Below are 20,827 nucleotides of genomic sequence, written 5' to 3'. Positions count from 1 at the left end.
GTCTCCCAGTCAACGATGGCGTAATTTATAACGCCGACCAGCTTCAGGTCCTTCCACATGGTGGAGCCGTGCTCCAGGTGGACCAGGTAAAGCTGACCATAATATACCCTCGTCTTGTCGTGACCAGCGATCTTGTGCACGGCCACTAGCTTCAGGCCGCAGCTCTCTAGTTCCTAAATTAGGTCTTCTTCCTTCATGTCTTGGAGACCTCGCAGCAAAGCCTTGAGCGGCTTTGTGTCGGAGTGGTCATGAGTACAGTACTCGTACGTGTGGACCTCGAGGAACTCCACGACAGATTGATGATGGTCCTTGTTTGCCTTAATAGTAGATTATCTGGGAATTGACGACTGAAGTTTTGCTATGAAGATTGAATTTCTTTCGGCGATAGCAGTCTTAATAAGTAGCAAATACTTTGATGCTCCTACGTCCGACGTTTTGGTTAATTTATTTAACCTTCTTCAAGGGGTTAGGAGTATGTATTTTTGTTGGTGTGTGTAGTGCCCTACATTTAGTTGTCGTGGTTTTATAATGGCGTCCGCTTTTGTTCATGCGTAGCGATTTTTGCGTACGACACTGTATTTAGTTTTTATAGCTATTTCAAAAAGCTCTCTATCCTTGGTTAAAGTTTAATTTGTACGCTTAATCGCGACACCTCGACTTTCGATTATAAAACTGATGACTGTTCAAATAGAAATAGAAATTAACCGAAACGTCGGATGTAGGAGCAACAAAGTATTTGCTACTTAATAAGACTGCTATCGCCGAAAGAAATTCGATCTTCTTAATAGTAGAGTTTTCTGCATCTTTCTTAAATTGATGTCCAACTAATTAATTCCTAAAGTTAATTCCACGGGTAACCTGCCATGGCCTCAATCATTATCATTATCCTTCAAGTACAATCTAGGACGGTATTGTTGCTACCATGTAAACCTCGTCAGAATAAAATTCAAGTCATTTTTTTATTCAATTTTTTTTTGTTTGCCGAGCTCGATCGTTTCATCGGAAGGCCCCTCTCTGTTTCAAGTATTTTGTCTTAATTGCCATTTTAATCTTCGAAACTTCTCTTCCTACATGGTTTCACTACACGTAATGCTGAATCAAGAAACAAGCGATATTATATTGGACAAAAGAAAGTAAGCATCTGCCATCGTTGCTTGATGCACGCATTCTCTTTTTCACTTCGAGTTTTGTCCTCGTCAACCTCGAGTCGTTTTCCTCGTCCGGATGGGAAAATAGTGACATTTTTTTTCATATTTTCCCTCAACATTGCTCTCAGTCAATGCACCCTAAGCTCGTCATTTGCAAACGCAGATCCGCCCTTCGATAAACAATTTCCAAGAGCAGACAGTTGTGCGGAGCCACGGAGCACGCGGTAGGGAAACAAACGTTCGCGCGTGTCGCCGTCGCCTCAAGTTTCCAGAACAAAGGCCACCACACACGGGTTCGTCATTGACGAGGCGGAGGAGAAGGAAAATAAATTTTCAACCCATCGAGTCGGCTCAGTCACTCAGCGGTTCATCAGTCTCAGTAAGTTAGTTGCACGAGAAACGGGTCTCTTTCAGCTGGTCTCGCGGCAAGTTTGAACCTAGGCGGCTTACGACGACATCGACGTGCGTGAAAATTTCGCTTACGAAACAAAGTAAACAAACGTGGGGACATTTTTTTGACAAACCAAGTTGAACGTGGATGAGCGCCCCTCTGCTTGCAGGTTGATGTGGTGACCGAAGACTCCCCAGGGTGTGAGTGCGCGACCGGATGAGAAAAAAAGGGGAAAACTGTGACAAAGCTGGGGCCCGGAAAGATTGATTTCGTGAAAATGGTCCAAGAGAATTAAGCAGCGGCAAGAAGATTCACGCTTGCGCGGACGGATGTGTGGTGCGAATGCCAAAAAGTTAATGGTGGGGTTGAACAGTGGTCTATAAAACGGATTTGTTTCGTTCGCCATACAGTGACCTATCTTGTGTGACAAAACAAGCAGTTGGATTTTTTTTCGTTTTTATGAGACTCAATTTTTTCAAAACCAGCGGAAATCGTCCTAAATTTTAAGTAAAAGTCTTCAACAATATCTTGAGATGGACGTTAGTTGTTGATTTTCTCTAGACGGTCCAACATATTTTTAATCCCAAAATGTACATTTGAACATTCTCAGTTTCATCTGTTTTTAGCCAAACATGCTAATTCTACTGGTCTAATTTACTTACAAAAAGCATATGATCAAAGTGAATCTTTTTTCGCTATCGTTATGACCTGTTGATTTTTTCAATATTATTCAATTTCTTTAATGAGGCTACGCCGTCATAAGCCTGTCGCTGCTACAATGATCTTCTGAGTTAATTTGCAGATACTTGATATTCTTCGCTTCTCCTTTTTTTCTTCGATGGCTCTTTATTCCAACTGGAACATGGCCTGCTTTTTAACTTAGTATTCTATTGGCATTTCCTCAATTTGATGGAAACCTTTTATATGCCCGCCATTGCATGAGTATGTATCGTGTGTGGCAAGTACAATGGATGTGTCCAGGGGGTTGAGAATGTTTCCCACCCGGAAACATGTTAGCTTGGACAGAGAATCGACCTCACCATCTCCGGATTGGCTATCCTACGCCTTTACACGCAAGGCCAACTGGAGACCCTCCAGATACTTAACAATATTGACGCTGAATGAAAGGCCAGCTGTTTACTCAAGTCTCAAGAACTGCGTTATATTATTTCATATAACATAATTTTCGTTGAGCGCGCAGCTCTTCAAGGTTGTTCTCACTGCTTTCGATAAAGACATTCTTGAGGCTCATACACTCTTCTAGTCATCTCTCCTCCGTAACATCCACCATCCGAGTTCTGAGATCTTCAACAGCTGATGTCTTCGTAGCTGGCTTTTGTTAGTCGGCTAAGTCGTAGTCGGCTAATGTTGAACTGCCGTTCTCCCGGTGCAGAATTCGAGCAATTCATAGTCGTATTTCGTCAATTAGAAGCTAATGGTCAGACGCGATATCAGCGCTGAGTTCAGAGTCCGTCTCCATATTCGACTGATGCAGCTATAGAAGATTTGATTTTCAGAGTGTGCATCATGAGAGATCCATGTGCGATTTCGAAAGAAATCTCATCCAGGCCATCCAGCACACTGCGGTCCCGTCTACTAATTCGGCGATTTTATCTTTTCATATGTGCTGCAGTTTTGATCATTGGCGTAAACAAGGGGGGGCTAGAGGGGGCTAAGCCCTCCCTAGAACAACATGTAGCATAATAAATTACTGAAAAAGTTTGACGACAAAAGAGTTAGGTATCTCCTGTATTCACCCTTTCATAATGAAATAAGTGGAAGACAAATGAGCTTGTTTCTCATTTCTGAGAAAGATTCCTGCATGGCAGTGAAATTGTACTTGTTGTTAATTATGAAAAAGCAAAATGATTTGAAAGCTTCTAAGTAAGCTTATTATTGTCTATCCGAAACAAAGTTAGTACGCTTTTTTTTTACCGAAGTTGGATTTTTTTCCAGTTACAGGCAACTTACCCAACTTCGGAAGTAGTGCGCTGGATTCGCCTAAAGATGCGCTAAGCAACGCATCAATTAGTTTGACTGATAAAACTTCGGAAAAAAGTTCGGTTTGGAAGTCCCGACTTCCGAATTCTAATTTGGTGCTACGCCGACAATATGAACATCAATGGAGAGCCACCAAAATATCGATCGAAGCAATCTTGGTACTTCGCGTCGAAGACACGTGGTCAACCATCACGGACTCTAGTGACAGTTTTCCAGAAGACTTCCGCTTGCCTAGCAGCATGATAATCTCCACAATTCCCATCAGCATCCGAGAGGACTCTCATCAGAATCCGAGAAGTATGCTCATTGTAACCATCCCTAAAGAATTCTTTCCAGAATCATCGAAGTCCAGAATCCAACATCCAGAAGAATTCACACTGGATTTCTTCCGGTAGCCTTGGGAATCTGTGGGAAATACTTTCTTCGGAATTCCTCCAGAATCGTTCGAAGATTTGTTTCGGAATCGTGCAAAGATTTGCCTTGGAATTTATTGACGATTTGTTTCTGAATACTTCGACGATTTGCTTCAGAATCCCTTGAATATTTGATTCGGAGACTCTCGACGTTATGCCTCGGAAACCTTTTCATGATTTTCTTCGGAATCCCTCGACGAATTGCTTTGGAATCATTTGACGATTTGCTTCGGAATTTCTCGAAGATTTAGTTCGGACTCCCTCGACGAATTACTTCGGAATCCTTCGAAGATTTGCTTCAACATCTCTGGAGGATTCCCTTCGGAATCGCTTAAGGATTTTTTACGGAATCTCTGGAGGATTAATTCGGAGTCCCTAGACGATTTACTTCGGGACTCCTCGACAGATTGCTTCGGAATCCTTCGACGATTTTCTTCTACATCCCTGGAATATTACCTACGTTAGAATTCCAGGAGGATTTCCGACAGAATATTTATATAATATTCTCGTTTGAACTCCTTAAACATTCCCGTCGGAATTCATGAAATACTCCCGACGGACTCCCCGGAACATTCCTGTCGGAATTCCAGGTGGATTGCCTTCAGAATCCCTGGAGGTTATCTTCGGTATGCTTGGAGGATCACTATCGAAATCTCTGGAGATTCCCGTCGAAGTCCCTGGAACATTCCCGTCGGAAACACTAAAGGATTCTCATCTAAATCTTGGGAAGATTCCTGTCGGAATTCTTGGAGGAATAATGCATTTTTTTTTATTAGAGATTGGTAGAATATTTATGAAATATGCAACAATATTCACTGCCATCGGCGGGAACCGCGATTCGTGATCGTGTCGAGACATATTGTCTTTTTAGTGTGCGGGACAAAGTTTAGCGCTACTACACTTAGACGCAATAGCCGTACGCTATCAATTTAAGTCATTGTAGCAATCATCGGCTAGTAACAGAAAGCACGTGCTTGAGAAAAGAGAATATGGATGAGTGTGATTGATTCGCAATTGCCTTAGGTGGTTGGACCGTATTTATCACATTACCACTATAGTGGTAATGTGATAAATCATTTCTCGTATACGAAAGCTTAATGTGGTGGAATAATGTTCGAGAATTTTTCAAAAGAAGCTCAAAATCGATGAAATAGATGAAGGGGCTATAGCCCCCTCTAGGCATTGGGGCTAGTTACGCCAATGGTTTTGATAACTGTATGCTTTTCCACAGTATTCTTCTCATAATTTTCCAAAGCGGATTATTGAAATGGGGACGAAGATCGTATAACTGATTTGATTGTCATTGTATCATTGTTGTTTTCGGCCTTATTCCCGGCTGTAATGACATCTCGGATAATTCCAGCTAAAATGTAACCGGACCATAGTGCGACTTGACCTTGACCTTTTAGCTTTTTACAGTGATCGCAGCCTCGGCAATCTACCTTCCATGTGATAGGGGAGCGGTTCCATTTTCATCTTACTGAACATATAATCATCTCATCGCAAAACAGAGAACAATCTTGTCGCTTTTATTTGCTAACATGCGTACTCACTGCTGAAAAAATCACAAAAATTAAAAAAAAAGAAATCAAATTCCTTTTCATTGCTTTGTTTTTGCTGAGATGGAAATAGGAACTATGAGATGAAGTGCTGAACTTCTTGTAATCGAACCATGTCCTAGTTGGTTATCAGACTTTATCCTTTGTAGCATATTCGTATGGCGTGATTGTGCTGTTGGATGACACCACATGAAGAATAAGACTTGAGCCAGGATGGTGGTTATATTAACTATACAAATATACAAATATTATTAAATGAATATGATTGTTCAAATTATATTTGAAATAAAATTTTTGAAATTCATTCTCATTTTATTTATTACACTTGTATTATTTGATAAATATTTTCATAATATTATAATATTCATTATATTTTGCTTATTGTTTGTCTTATTAAATTCTAGAAACTTTTTCAAATGGGTGTAATTGTACCTGGCCTTGAAATTTGAAACGGATAATACTCTCTCTATTTACCATGTTTTGTTCATCTGACGTTACTAACAGACATATTGGAATCTATTCTTTCCGTTGGGCACTTTAGTTGTTTGTGTTCGAGTTAAGAAAATAGCTAACGAGTACCTAAAAACATCGCCACAATTTAACGAAAACACTAATAAATAATTACTCACCGCGAACGAATGATTTTTTGAAATCACGATGGAAACACATAGACGTAATTCATAATCATCGTAAATAGTCAACCCAAAGTAAAAATAATCAAGTCTATCGCTAATATAATGATTATTTTTTCTCGCGTTAGATAAATATAAAACAATCACGATAACTGATTATCGCTGACAATTTAAGGGTATATTAACAATAGCTCTACCGGAGCGATTGATTGTCTGCCCTTACGTTGGGCGAACAAGAACACAACAAAATACGTCGTAACTGATCTATACTTTGTTCTCGCGTCAACATTAACATGCTAGTTACTTGGATTACATCACTTACCAAGGTGAATCCTGATCTAAGTAATGACACTTCCTCTCCCTACTTACAATACTTCTTCCCGTAACAACCGTAGAGATGCAGACGATTCGTCGGTCTCTAAAACAACGGTTGTTACACTAACATTCCTTCCCTTCCCTAGATGATCGTAAGGACGTGGCCGGCGCCGTTATTGACCCATTAAAAGTTGAACTTTCGGAACGTGCACATTGAGGATGGGGTGCTAATCCCAAGTCCCATCTGTTGGTTCCCTGTGCAACTCCGCTAGTTCTGGTCAATCACGGAGTAGCAACTACGAATTGTACGGTCATCTCATGCTCATGCTCATGCTCATGCTCATGTAGCATATTCGTATGGCGTGAGCTCACAACGATCACGATTTGAAATTCGACCACCACTGAGATGGGTGGTACCGTTTTGACTCGAAGTCCGGACATATTAAACAGAATTTTGCATTTTGGTACAGGCTAATTTCCATTCCTCTCAAGATAAATGTATCAAACATGTTTTAGTGCATTTAAAAATGCATTTTACATTGACAAATTAGTCAAAATAATCTAAAGCATTAGATATTGCTGGCTTTCAAATCCGGACACAGTGTATAGGGATGCTTCAAAATCCGGACACTTTTGATTCGAAAGCCGGGCATTTCAAATTTGGCCGCAACAATTCTTAAATCAATCAGTATCAACTTCAGTATATACTGCAAATAACTCTAATATTATTAGAAATTATCTGATTGATTGAACACTTCATAAATGTTGCATCTTCGCTAATAATATTACACGTCTACGAGACACGTCCAGTAAACTCAAATGGTACATGATTTTCAAAACTTACTGAGACTAGTTGCATGAAAATCGGCTCTCGGAGTAGAATCAAATACAAGGCACTGAAGGTGGTCTTACAGTGGCCGAAACACGCGTATCTGTCGAGATACAAATAAAATGGTGAAAGTGGTGAAATGACAGTCACATTGCCAGCTTCAAGTAAAGCCTTCTCTAATATTCAAGTCCGCAGTAGAGGTTTAGGCATCATGCCCTCGCCGAGGTTTTACCATCGACTCGTCGCTGTATCACAATTTCTCTTTAATTATCTGTCTACAAAACATCCGTGGACATTTAGGAGAGTATTAGCAAAAATTGAGCATGTCTTCGTTAAACTTAGCCATTCCTTAAACTGCAGAATATCTCATATTCCAGAATACACTGGAAAATTTGTTGAAAATATCTCATGTAATCTCATGTATATCTCATGAGAAATAAAGAATCTCCCGTACGGAATATGTTTCCGTGGAGATAATAACAAATCAAAGTTAAAGTTCACAAAATGCAAAACTTCAAAAGAGTTTCTCTTGAAAATTTAATAGTATTAAAGATAAGCCTGCCTGGGGCTGCAAATCTTTACATAAAAGATAATGATAATAATGGTTAGATTACAACTTCAAAATACAAAACCATTTATATAGGAATTTCGTCCAACTTTCCAAACAAAATTCAGGATATTTTTAGAAGAAACGAAGAGCGTAAAGGGTATTTTATAACATTTCCTGGTTTTTTCACCGATGGAATTCTGAATATACTTAAAAAAAAATCTCTCAAAAACCCCAGAGGAAACTAAAGCAAGACAAAAATCGCCACGTTGCTACCGAAACTTAATTTGGGTTTGACGCCCAAAATGCCGTTTTGGAGAAATTACAACGCCGGTGAAATTATGAATTTCCGGGCATGAAAAAAAAGCCAATTTAGTAACCTCCTTTCATAATATCCGGAAATTGAAGCAATTTCAAATACTTACCTCGAAATCCAGACACCCAGAAATTATAATAAAAACGATAATGCTACTTATTTCAAATCCATTTTTACCAATTGTATTGCTAAGCTTGTTTTCATACTATGTTAAGAAATCACAACTACCCCTTAAACATGATGGAATATGAATAATAGGTGCTTAGATTTTATAATGCAAAGTCTTAAGCCGCAGGCTAAGAAGATCAAACTATGCTATTGAACATGACATGCCTCCAATTTAATCTCACAATTTCTTAAACACCGATCACGGAGCACTAAAATGTTTCGAACATTATTCGAAACTTTCTCTAAAGTTTCTTCGGAATATCTTCGGCATTTTCTCGAGTTGATCTTCGGATTTTTCTAGGTTTAGTCTTTGGAATTTCCTCGGGAAATTATTGGAAATCTCTTCTGGAAATTCTTGGAAATTTTCTTGGAAAACTTTTTGGCATTTCCTCGGAAAATTATTCAGAATTTTCTCTTTGGAATTCTCTAGGGAAATTTTCTCGAATTTCTTTGTGAAATCTTTCCAAATATCATTGAGAAACTCGTTCACTCCAAAATCGAACTTTTTATAGAAGCCTCGTAGACTCATGATGTTATAGACCAATCGACTCAGCTCGTCGAGCTGAACAAATGTCTGTCTGTCCGTGTGTATGTGTGTGTGTGTGTGTATGTGCACACGAAAACCGAAAAACTTTAGCCACTTTTTTATATAGTAATTCTTAACCGATTTTCTCGCAACAAGTTGCATTCGACCATTGCGTTTGAAAGTTATTAAGAATATATAATCGAACTATATAAGCGCCATATAGGGTTGGTGTCTTGACTTAACGCGAGAAAGGCAGTATCACCACTCGGTGAATTAAGTTGGGTTTTGCCTTTTTTTTAATTGCAGTAGTTAAATAGGATGCTCGTTAACTCTAGTTTCGTAAATATTACGTCAATTGTGCTGAACTTATGTTTATATTGTTTTTATCACCATAAAATCAAACTACCGCAATAAAAGGACGCAGTTGCGATATTTTTTGAAGGACATTCCTATTGTTGCGGTATTGCTTGTATTTCTTTTGAAGAGCGATACCACAACAATAGGACCTTAGCAATACCGCAATAATAGGCTCAAAGGAAGCAATTTTTTAATGAAAAATGTTGATTTTTAATCATTTTGAACGGAATTTTGTTTCGTTGCGTTGCGTTGTAACGGAGTATTTCGTAGATTGCATACTGATAGCTGTCATGTATATTCTTTAACTTTCTTACCCCAACTGCTAATGGATTACTATTTGGGAATTAATAGCAATCCAATTGGGGGTCTAAAATGATAAAGCATGAAAGCTACCATTGCTGGCCACGCCCATCTTCTCCGTTACTAGGGAAGGGAAGGAAATGTTGATATGACATCTACTTAACGAGAGGCCAGCGACTCACCGACGCTCTCATAGATGTCAAGGAGTTGGATGGTGGGTAGGGATATAGTTTAGGAATATCATCATAAGCAAATGATATAATAAGATTGAACGAACGTTGGAAGTGACCATGCTAAGAAATTTATGTCACTCCATTGATGATTTCCCTGGGATGGGGCAAAGCTATTAAACTTGCCCTGGCCAATTAGCCTAGGTTTAAGCGCCAATGCTCGCTCTCTGAAACAAAAATAGAAAGTTTATTACACTCCCCTTCCCCTTATGTATTTCCTAATCAAGTTTCATTGGCACTTGGTGCGATTTGTCTGAACTCCGACCATTCAGTCCCTGCACAACGATGGCTTCGCCAAGGGCGCTGGGATTCTATGCTACGGCTTTGCAGTTGGAGAATGGATACATAAACTTCCGGATTGATATATCCGGCGTGTATTTAGTTTTATAAATTGATAGTACAGTAAACACATTGGAACAATCTCACCAAATTAATCCTCCTCCGGATAATGGAATCAAGGAAGCGAATTGCGTACTGCTAGTGTCCCTGGAATCAGGGACGCGTCACCGGAAATTGGCTGTTGAACTTTCATTATCCACCTCGAAATACCTCGTCAGTAGGTAACACTTTCCCACTGTAACATTATTGTTCGGTATCTGCTAGAACACCCATCATGGTCGGACTTCTCATTTGAACTATATTCGTTCTTCTACTTTTAATCTTCTCGCCGATGATCGGAAACTTGTGTTCAATACATCCATGGTTTGTTTTGAATCATACGCACACTCGTACTTTAAAAAAGCTCAATTTTCTTTTTTTACTTTTAATCAAATTTTATTTTTAACCACTTCTGGACACAGTCAATATAACTTTTAACAGTCTGCACACTTTTAACAGTCTTAACCACAATCTGTGTTTCGAGAGAGAAAAACACGATATTTTCAAATCCATTTGACAGCAGGAGAAAATACGGGACGAAAACCTAAACACGTCCGTTTTCCTGCACAGCACACTACGTTTTTTTCTCATTTTGAACGGAATTTTGTAAAACTAAAAGTGTTCTAGTGGTCGATTCGAAGAGCTTTAGCGGATCCACAATTGTTTTTGATGCTATTATATCCAGAATGGACTACACCCGATTCTTTTTTTACACGGGGGATGCGTGCCGTGTGAAAAAAATCCGTGTAAAATAATCCGTGTTATTTCGAGAAACCGTGTAAAAATAATCCGTGTTATTTGAAGAATCCGTGCAAAAAAAAATCCGTGTTATTTCGAGAAACCGTGTAAAAAAAGCCGTGCAAAAAATATCCGTGTAAAAAAAGTCATTGGCTCTTTGTTAATATGGGGGATGCGTTCCGTGTAAAAATAAATCCGTGTAAAAATAATCCGTGTTATTTCGAGAAACCGTGTAAAAAAAATCCGTGCTATTTCGAGAAACCGTGCAAAAAAAATCCGTGTTATTTCAAGAATCCGTGTAAAAAAAGCCGTGTAAAAAAAGCCGTGTAAAAAAATCCGTGTGAAAATAATCCGTGTAAAAAAAGAATCGGGTGTATTTAAACACTACCGCAACATTAGGACGCACCACAATGATAAGACGTTTTACCCGTTATATAAATAAACTCGTCATTTGACAGTTGATCTCTTCGGAATTTTCATGGATAATTTTCCTGGATTTCTTATTTTTCAGGTCGACAATGCTTTTGTCATAACACTGCACTGTCTCATTTCGCGAATTGAGCTCGAAAGTGGCAGTTCGAATATTAAAAAAAAAATCACCCAGCAAAAAGAATGGCGAGCAGCACCATTAGAGCTTCCGGACGTATTATCATCTTTTTTTTTCAAACGCATCTATGCATCTATAGGTAGAATAAAATTTGTTTTCATCGGGAAAAGTTTCCCAATAAAAAACAAATCCTGTCCTGTTTATGCGCTTGAAAGACAAAAATGATTTTATTTATTACAGCAAGCTCAATGAGACGGCAGCAAAATAAAATTTCCATGTAGAATAAGAAATTTTCCATAGAAAAATTAGGAAATTGCCAGTAAAGAAAACATGGTGCGAGCAAAAAATAAATAATCAAAAAAAATACGAATTTTCCACAAACAATTAAGAATTTTCCACACAACAAAAATAAATTTGCTAAGAAAATTATTTTGAGCTTTTTAGTGGAATGTTTCGTACTTGACTCGACTATAATAAATTAACATTTTGAAAAGCAAAAATTGCAATTATTCAATAAAAAATTTCTATTGGGAAATCAAAAGTCCAAACAATTTCATTGGAATAAATATTTTTTTTCTATGAAAAATTTAAAACAAGTTGCAAAATCCATATAATAAAAATGAGTTGAGATTTCCTTCCTGACGATTTAACTCGCGAACGGGTTGACCAATTTACAAGATTTTTTCCCTAATCGATTCGTTTTGGGATTCGCAAGGTTTGTATATACAAAAAGTTGGAGAATTTAACGGGGAAATGTAAAAAAATATTAGAATACAATTTTGGGTCAGCTCTTTAGGAAAACAAAATAAACGCACGGAAATTGATCTAGAGTGCGGTGCTGCAAATAGTTCATTGTGACATTTGCAACACCCGGGCAAAGCAAGGTTTTTTTTGCTAGGTAATCATTATAAAAATTAATCAAAAATAAATCATTATAAAAATAAAAAACAAAATAATCACAATATTTTTTTTTAATCGAAATGTCGTGCTCTTAACGATTAAGCTATTTGAGGTCTCAATTAGTTAGTTATCAATAGGGGCCCTCTTTAGCTTAACGGTAAGATGCGCAGTACGCTTTTTTATGGCAAAAAAGAGTAGCCTCAGAATTTGAGGCCAAAATATTGAAGTTTAGAGGTCACGCAAAGGCATTTAAGGTGATTTTTTGACCATCAAGTTTAGACTTTTATGAAAATAATAATAACTTTGGCAATTTTAATCCGATTTACAATCCATTGTAATTAATCTCTTCAGTATTGAATTTATGAAAACTTTGCGGAACATCATATTGCTTGAAATCATAGAATACGAATTTCTCTTTAATTTCATATAAAAATATCCGGTTTTGGCTGATATTTGACAAAGTTAGAGCGTTTGTAAAACTGATTTTCCTTTAAAAAGAAGAAAGTTTTGTCATAATCTGCCAATTTCCATCATTTGGAGATGATTCCATAAAATATGATGTTCCACAAAGTTTTCATTTTATACTGAAGAGATCAATCTATTGTTGTAAATCGGTTGAAAATTGCCAATGTTATGATTATTTTCATGAAAGTCTAAACCAGTGTTGGAAATACTCGCTTCACGAGTAAGAAAAGAGTGTAATTGGGCGTACCAAAAATGCCATACTCGCGCGAGCCTACTGCCTGCATTTTTCTGGCGTTTGCTTTGTTCGCGAGTACGGGCAGAACAAAAACAAAAAGCCGGGCTGTATTTTGTTGGGGAGTAAAAACACGGTCGCGAGTTTCTGTGATTACTCCGAATGCAATGGATAGATTTGACTTGACATAAACACAACAGCAATAAACAATTCTCGCTTAACTTTTCAAAAGGACCTAAGTAACATTTTTTTCATGAATTAATTTGAATAGCGCAATCAACAGAACAACATGAAAGCTTTCGATTGCAGTACTCAAATTAATTCATGAAAAAAATGTTACTTAGGTCCTTTTGAAAAGTTAAGCGAGAATTGTGTTCTTGCTCGAACATCAGTGAGAAATAAGTTCCGAAGTTGTTTTATGACTTTTAGCAAATTAACCCGAATGACCCGCGAAGCTTCACGAACATTTTTCGGGGTACGTTTTTTTGTTTTCTCTGCGAATAGTAGGTAGGTAGGCAAGAAAAAGGCAAAACAAATGTTCGCGAGTTTTTTGCATTGCCTACTTCTTGTTTTGTGAGTAAGGTTCGCACATTTCCACCACTGGTCTAAACTTGATGGTCAAAAATATATGTTGAGGGTGGCTGGGTTCGGTTCCCTGTGCCGGTCTAGGCAATTTTCGGTTTGAAAATTGTCTCGACTTCCCTGGGCATAAAAGTATCATCGTGTTTGCCTCATGATATACCAGTGCAAAAATTATTACTTGGCTTAGAAACATCGCGGTTAATAGCTGTGGAAATGCTGAATGAACACTAAGCAGCGAGGCGGCAATGTTCCGCTGGGGGATGTAATGCCAATAAAAAGAAGATTATCAATATTCATTTAGAAAAGTATTTGTTTTGCTTCTGAAATATACACATATTCACAGTTTAAAATGTTTGCAACATAAATCTCATCTTGACGATAAAATAGAACGCAACAAAGAGAACGTCTTTTTTTTAATCTTTCGTTTATTTGGAAGGCTCTTTTGTCGTGAGGCGTTACGGAGCCGAAATCAAGTTTAACAATACATTTCTTGATTCTTATACATAGTGTTAGTTTTGGGGAACTGAAAGACTCGCGGTTTGGTCGAGGTTAGGGAATACAATAATACAGTAGGAAGGGAAAGGATTTTAGGGTACTTAAGTGATCACGATGCTGATGTTTACAAAGTTGACATTCCTCGCGATGTTTCACATCTGTAACGGGACAAGCAAACTTTGTTTGGGACACAACGACGAGAGAAAGACATACGGAAGGGATTAACGACAGACTGAAATATACAACAAGAGGAAGATTTTCTTAATGGGATACGACAGACAAGGGGATGGGCAGACAATGATTACAGTCTTACATCAGCAACTATTCAAAATTGGTGGCCCAGGGACATGTACTCGAAATCAAGGCCCGACAACACTTCCCTTTGGTTGTTTTACTCGGACCCGGAGATGTTTAGTTAGCGCAGATCTGGGGCGACGATGCTCCTCGCACGCCCACACGGCATGATCGATGTCCTGATAATCCTCACCGCAAACACAGAGATTCCCTTCCGAGAGCCCCACTCTGAAATGATGTGCATTTAAAGTGTAGTGATTGGACATTAGACGACACATGGTTCGAAAGTAGTCTCGTCTCATATTCAATTTTTTTGAACCTTGGACGCTTGGACACCTGCGAGCGAATTGTTGCAGCCATCTACCCAACTCCTCATTTGTCCATTTCTGTTGCCAGCTGTTCAAGGTTTCCTGACGAACTAGTGTGAAAAATTCATCGAACGTGATATCCCGATCGTAAATATCACCTTCTATAGCGCCCACCTTAGCCAATAAATCCGCTTTCTCATTACCCGGGATCGAGCAATGAGAAGGGACCCAAGAAGGCCCCACAAATCTTATGTATAAAAACCAAAATTTTTTGTACATTTTGGGCACCCCACAAGCTGTCGGCACCGGGGCCCACTTCCGACTAAATCCGGCCCTGGACCCAAGCCATGGTGATTGTGAATGACCGTTTTGATAGAGCACTCAAAGCTTTCTGTATCCCGTTTAGAAAATACGCTGAGTGCTTAACCGGTTTAATTGGCCGAACAGCCTCCAAGGAACTTAAACTGTCGGTGAAGATGAAAAAGTGGTCAGGAGGTAGGGATGCGATTTGCTCGAGTGAATAGTGTATAGCTGCTTGCTAAGCAGTATACACAGAGCTAGGCTGTTTGAGCTTAAAGTAGGCCTATGAAAAACATTGAAAACAGCGAAACCAGTGGAGTCATCAATTTTAACCCGTCTGTGAAAAAGCTTCTCTCCTCGCTGGCGTGCCCGTATTTGCTTGCAAATAATGGAGGTATGACCTCCACACGAAGTAAGTCTGGTATTCCATGAACCTCCTGCTTCATGGACAGATTGAAAGTAACAGAGGAACTTATTATTATCGTCTTTATTAAAGAGGTTTTCAGCCCTAGGCTGGCTCACCTCTATCCAGACACGCAAAAAAGCGTTCCGGAATTCGTGAACCAGCAAAAATACATCGTGATTTAATTCATGGATTCAGGAACACCAGTCACGATTTCCAGAACGTTCCAGAAAACGTGATTGTATTCCCGAATCCGTGACTGGCAGAGGCAGTACTCCCGCGAGTACTTCCAAGCTCATCGTATGAGTTGAATTCATACAACCTAACGCGATACGCAGACAGCGGTACTGAATCTGTTGAAGCTTCAGCATGTGTGTTTTAGCCGCGGACTGGAAGCAGAAATTAGGGAAAGTGTTCAGGTTTTGGCCACCTTAGTGCCTAACTTGGTTAACCCTGGAAAATGTATATTTTACAAAAATATCGATCAGTTTCGACAGCGAAGAAAGATAAGGGATATATCTCCTGTTAGAGCTAATAAAACCAGAGTGTAAAATAATCGAAATTTTTTTAGTGAAGTTCATTTTTCTTCATTTGTCAGTTCACTTCCGACACATTCATAGTAGGCTCTGGACAGTCAATATTCAGTTGAATATTAGTCATTGAATATTTATGCACATTTTTCAAATAGATAAATTTTCTGAAATCTGAACACGTTTCAAATGAATAAAGTGATTTATCATACAGGACTGAATCCGATTTTCATCTGCGAGACAGTTTCAGCGGTAAACATCAACATAAACAATGATAATTATGTTTTTTTCTGCACATAGTAAACACATTCAGTGACAGTCGAATGAATGAGTTCGTGGAGTAGTCGTCTGACTATGTCATTCTATGTTTTGAATATTTATGCGATGTTTGTCAAAATTCGGACCGAAGTTGCTTCATGAAGATGAATATTTTAAGCTCTGAATAAATCCCTAAAAAATTGCTTTACTTTTGGAGTTATGCGATAAACGGGCTTTGGCCAGTTAGGAACATGGCCAAAACTGGTACAGTTACCGTACCGTATTCGAAAATCAACAGAACGGTTTTTCGGTACAACATGACAAGATCTTCGGGATGCGCTCCCCACCAAGCTCCCGTTATTAAGCATATGCGGTATTTCGAAAAATTTCGTTTCAGGTGGTTCGAAACGAAATTCCGCGGAATTTCGCGGAATTTTAGCATGGCGAAATCGCATTTGTTGATTTCGTTTCGTTTCGTAAAATTACAAAAATTTCGCTAGAAAAAATTAGCTTCTAACGAAATTTAACGGAATTCCGCGGAATTTCGAAACAAATTTAAACTTAAACTATTCTTTATATTATCAAAAATTTTGGCTGCGCCGCTGAACAAAATCGTTAAGTTGTTTTCAAAACTTTAGGTTATACAATTTATTCTATTAACGCTTACTACATAACCCCATTCTTATTCGACGTATGTAGTTTTCTTCTGTAAAACGTCTTCAGTGTTTCCAAGTTTCAAATTTATATTTTGTAATATTTTTTACTATTTGTTCAATATGAATGCGGAATCTATCGTGTTGCTGCTGGTCATGGGACGGCAGCTAGTCCGGGAGAACGCGAAGTGAAAAAAAAATCTACCTCGCGTAGCAGAAATTTGTATAACCAGCGTACAATCGATCTTGTAGATGCTGATAACGCCAGCTAGTGTGGGAGAACGCGAAGTGATGAAACTAATGTCTGCATCGAAGAGCACAGAATTATTTAGTGCGGAATCGATCGTATTGTAGAAGCTTAATAAACGAAGCACATTGAATTGTGTTGACACAGTTTTTGTCTTCTTGTTTTCAAAACTAGTTTACAATGAATATTTAGTCGCTTACCAAGGGGCTTCACATGAATTACCTTTTCTACTAACCAACGATTATTTTCCCGTAGCGCTCACGGAGATACAGAGCATTTCTCGGTCTTTTATAACAGGGATTCTCAACCTGGGGTACATGTACCGCTGGGGTTACCTTCGCCGGGCCCAGGGGTACCTCGGACGAAATGCTTAATGGCGGATGAATTACAATTTTAATCCAAACTTATTGATAAAGCTTTGTATTTTTTTTTTCTAAACTTTGTCTTGTACATAATAAGGTAAAGGATGTATTTTGGATCACCCTTACGAGGAATTTGCTCTCAGTGGTCCAAAATATAAGGCGTCGAACTGGTGGTCCAAAATACCTCCCTTACCCTATGCATGGCGATCAGTAAATCATGGCCTTTTGAATCCTGTCCTCCATCATCAATGGATGAAGCGATGTGGAACAAAAGATCAAAAGGGCAAAACCTCGAATGAACAAATTTTAAAAATCTTCTATGCAATCTTCCGGGTTGAAACATAATGTTGAATAATATGTCAAGAATATGTGAAGAATATGATTCAGTTGCTTTGTTGCAAGAGAATTGGAAGCATCCTTCTACGCTTCTCGGAAGCCACCTTTCAAGTGACACGGAAGCATCATTTCAAGAGGTTCGAACACTTTCTTTTAAGAGACCCGGAAGCCAAGCTGTTTTTCTAGAAATTTCCTTTCTTTCTGCTTTTTTGAAAAGCCTCGGATCTTTTCAACTCTAAAGAGGGTTGGAATCCTTCTTTCTAGAGGCCCGGAAATCTTCTTTTAAGCTTTCTTCTGTAAACTTCCTTTTTTTTCTTTTCTCCTTCTTTTGAAAGGCTCGAAAAGTTCTTTTCAAAAGGCTCGGAAGGCCTCCTTCAAGAGCTTCGAAGCCCTCTCGAAAGCCTCGGAAGCCTCCTTTCAAGAGGCTCGGAAGCCTCCTTTCAAGAGGCTCGGAAGCCTCCTTTCAAGAGGCTCGGAAGCCTCCTTTCAAGAGGCTCGGAAGCCTCCTTTCTGCTTTTAGCTCATACTGACCATAACAGCTGTTCTCATATGCCAAGGACACACAGACAATAGCTCAGTTCGTCGAGCTGATTGCTAACCGCAAGTCGAGCACATCTGTATATGGTAAAACAGTTATTTGACTTTGAAAAAGTGAAATCCGAATTGCGTGCGTAAAACCAATTTAATCAAAATTCCGCGGAAAAAAATTAAAATTTCGTTTCGTTTCGAAAAATTTCGAATCAAATGAACCTTGATTTCGTTTCGTTTCGAAGTTTCGAAAGTAAATCCATATTTCGTTTCGATTCGATCCGAATCAACAAAGACATTTTAAATTTCGTTTCGTTTCGTTTCGTTAGGAAAAAGTGTGTTATCGCATACCCTTACCCGTTATTGTTCGCATGAAGTTGATTCTTTTCTGGCATGTTTGTGTCAGATATACAATGTGAAGCGAGAATTCAATCATCGAAAGGGGGCGATCCATTTGATCCCTGTCAGCAAAAGTATCACGTGATTCTTGCTTCACCGGTACCGAATTTGGACACACTTCCTTTGCAAAGTCGAGTATCCTTCGCAACGAACTTTCACGATCTTGCGCATTCTTCTCCCGACGGTCCACAAAGTTTTCATTGAAGTCTCGCGCGATAAACCGTCAACAATAGTGCGCCAATATTCGCGTGTCTTCACTTTGACCAGCTTCTTGAACTGGTTCTCGAGCGCTATGTACCATTTGTGAAGTACGATCGAATCGTGCTTCCGAAATTTTTTGAACGCACCGGATTTATCGCGATAAAGTTGTGTACACTCCACATCCCACCACGAAATGTGTGGTTTCTTTCGAACCGAGGCTCCTGGCACCGGCCGGCGTTGTGTCTGAATAGCGCTGTCAAGGATCAACTGGGATAGAAACTCGTACTCTTCCCGCAGGGGAAGTGCTTCTATCGACTGTATACCTTCGATGATGGCCTCCGCATATGTGCCTCAACTGATGTGCCTCGTGAGGTCATATGAGAGGTCGATAGAAACAGATTGATTACGTTCATTGGAAATCTAGACTTCGATCGGCAAATGATCACTACCATCGGGATCTTGGACCACCTTCCAAGTACAGTCCAACGATAATGAGCTCGAATAAATGGAAAGATCTAGACGGCTATCTCTTGCTGGAGGAGCCACTCGTGTAACTGCTCCTGTAATCACAATTGGCATAACCGAGCATATGTGCGAGAGATGTCTACGAGATATCGCAGTGCGATACTGAGGTCTTTTCCTCGAATAGTCACATATGTCACTCTTTTTCCGGCTGAGAATTCGCATCTTAAAAGAACGTCTTTGTTTAAACCGGATTGGGCAAGCACAATAAGTACAATAGGTCGAGTCAAGTACGAGACACTGAAGACGACCTTACTGTTGAGGTCGAAATACGTATCTGTCAAGGTACAACCAAGTGGTGGAGTTGAATGGGAAGGTACGAACTCGTCTTATGACATTTTCTTAACAATAACCTGTTTTTCGATATTTGCGACACTTACACCTGTTGCTCGAATGGCAAAAGTATGTATACTATGGTTTAAAAAATTAGCATTTTATAGTTTTTAAATTTTTCAAGACTCGTTGTATAAATGTTTTGACTTGTGCAGAAGGGATTATCGTTTTACAACTCGGTGCATGATTAGCTATTCTAAGCCACTGTTCAATCATATGAGAGTCAAATGATGTACCAAGGAGGGACGAAACGAGTAAGAGAATATCGTACCAATCGTCGTAGATCAGAGAAATACATTTCCTGCCGAGAAAATCTGTTTGCTGAAATAAGCTAGGACGGGTTATTAATATAATATTTTATAATTTAAAATACGATGGCTAATGTATACAAATATAATGACACGTTGTGCGGGTAAGCGTTTACCGAACACACTGGTATGGGGCATGGAACTGCATTATGAGCGGCGAAACGTTTTCCTCGTTTTTCGCGGTGTTACCAGGTGCTAACTATATCAGTGAGGGAGGTCGCACCAAAAACACCTGTTGGGATTATTAGTTCACTGACCTTACAGGTACCATTGAATGGTTCAAGATTTTAACTGTTTTAATAACATCGTTTGTTGATTATGTGATCAGTTGAACGGTGGAACCAATTTGGGTCTTCTCGTCATTGGTGATGCCACCAAGAAAATTACAGCAGAGAACAAAGATTTGAATTGGAGCTTATTCCTTGAAGTTTCCCTTTACTTTAGGACATCCATTTTCTCATCGTCTGATGAGGCCCATGAAACAAAGTTGTTGATTGTTCTGCTGTATTGACCTCTTAGTGTTAAGTATCTATCTAATTTCTAAGGTTTTTCAACAATCAAGTAGTGAAAATGATGTATCCTTGCAACTGTTGAATTGCTAATCCGAGGTTGGCGTTTTCTGTTCGGATCTATCTAGAATGCCTACATCTTGAGCATACTGTATCCGTCATGCTAGCCACAATGGTTGAAAGTTGAAAGGCAGGTCAATTCTCAGTAAGATTGTAAAGGAGGAAGAGGAGACGGAAGAAACATAAGTAAAATAAGAAGGCTTCAAC

General features: G+C 39.0%; 1 protein-coding gene across 12 annotated transcripts in view; it reads left to right on the top strand.

Moving 5' to 3' along the window:
- The first annotated feature begins 1,413 nt into the window (after window positions 1–1,413).
- Window positions 1,414–20,827, top strand: part of LOC134205546 (tropomodulin-1) — a 210,870-nt gene continuing 191,456 nt past the window's right edge. For 4 of the 12 annotated variants that reach the window (XM_062680859.1, XM_062680860.1, XM_062680862.1 and 1 more), the window contains exon 1: window positions 1,415–1,527. The gene's annotated coding sequence lies outside the window, so the exon portion shown is untranslated. Of the gene's footprint in view, window positions 1,640–20,827 lie in introns of all 12 variants that reach the window. The other 8 variants (XM_062680849.1, XM_062680856.1, XM_062680865.1 and 5 more) reach the window with 5 other exon arrangements.

This window comes from Armigeres subalbatus, chromosome 1 (genome assembly GCF_024139115.2).
Source record: "Armigeres subalbatus isolate Guangzhou_Male chromosome 1, GZ_Asu_2, whole genome shotgun sequence".
Taxonomy (NCBI): domain Eukaryota; kingdom Metazoa; phylum Arthropoda; class Insecta; order Diptera; family Culicidae; genus Armigeres; species Armigeres subalbatus.
Note: the sequence above shows the minus strand (reverse complement) of the source record. Positions and strands in the feature narration are given on the sequence as shown.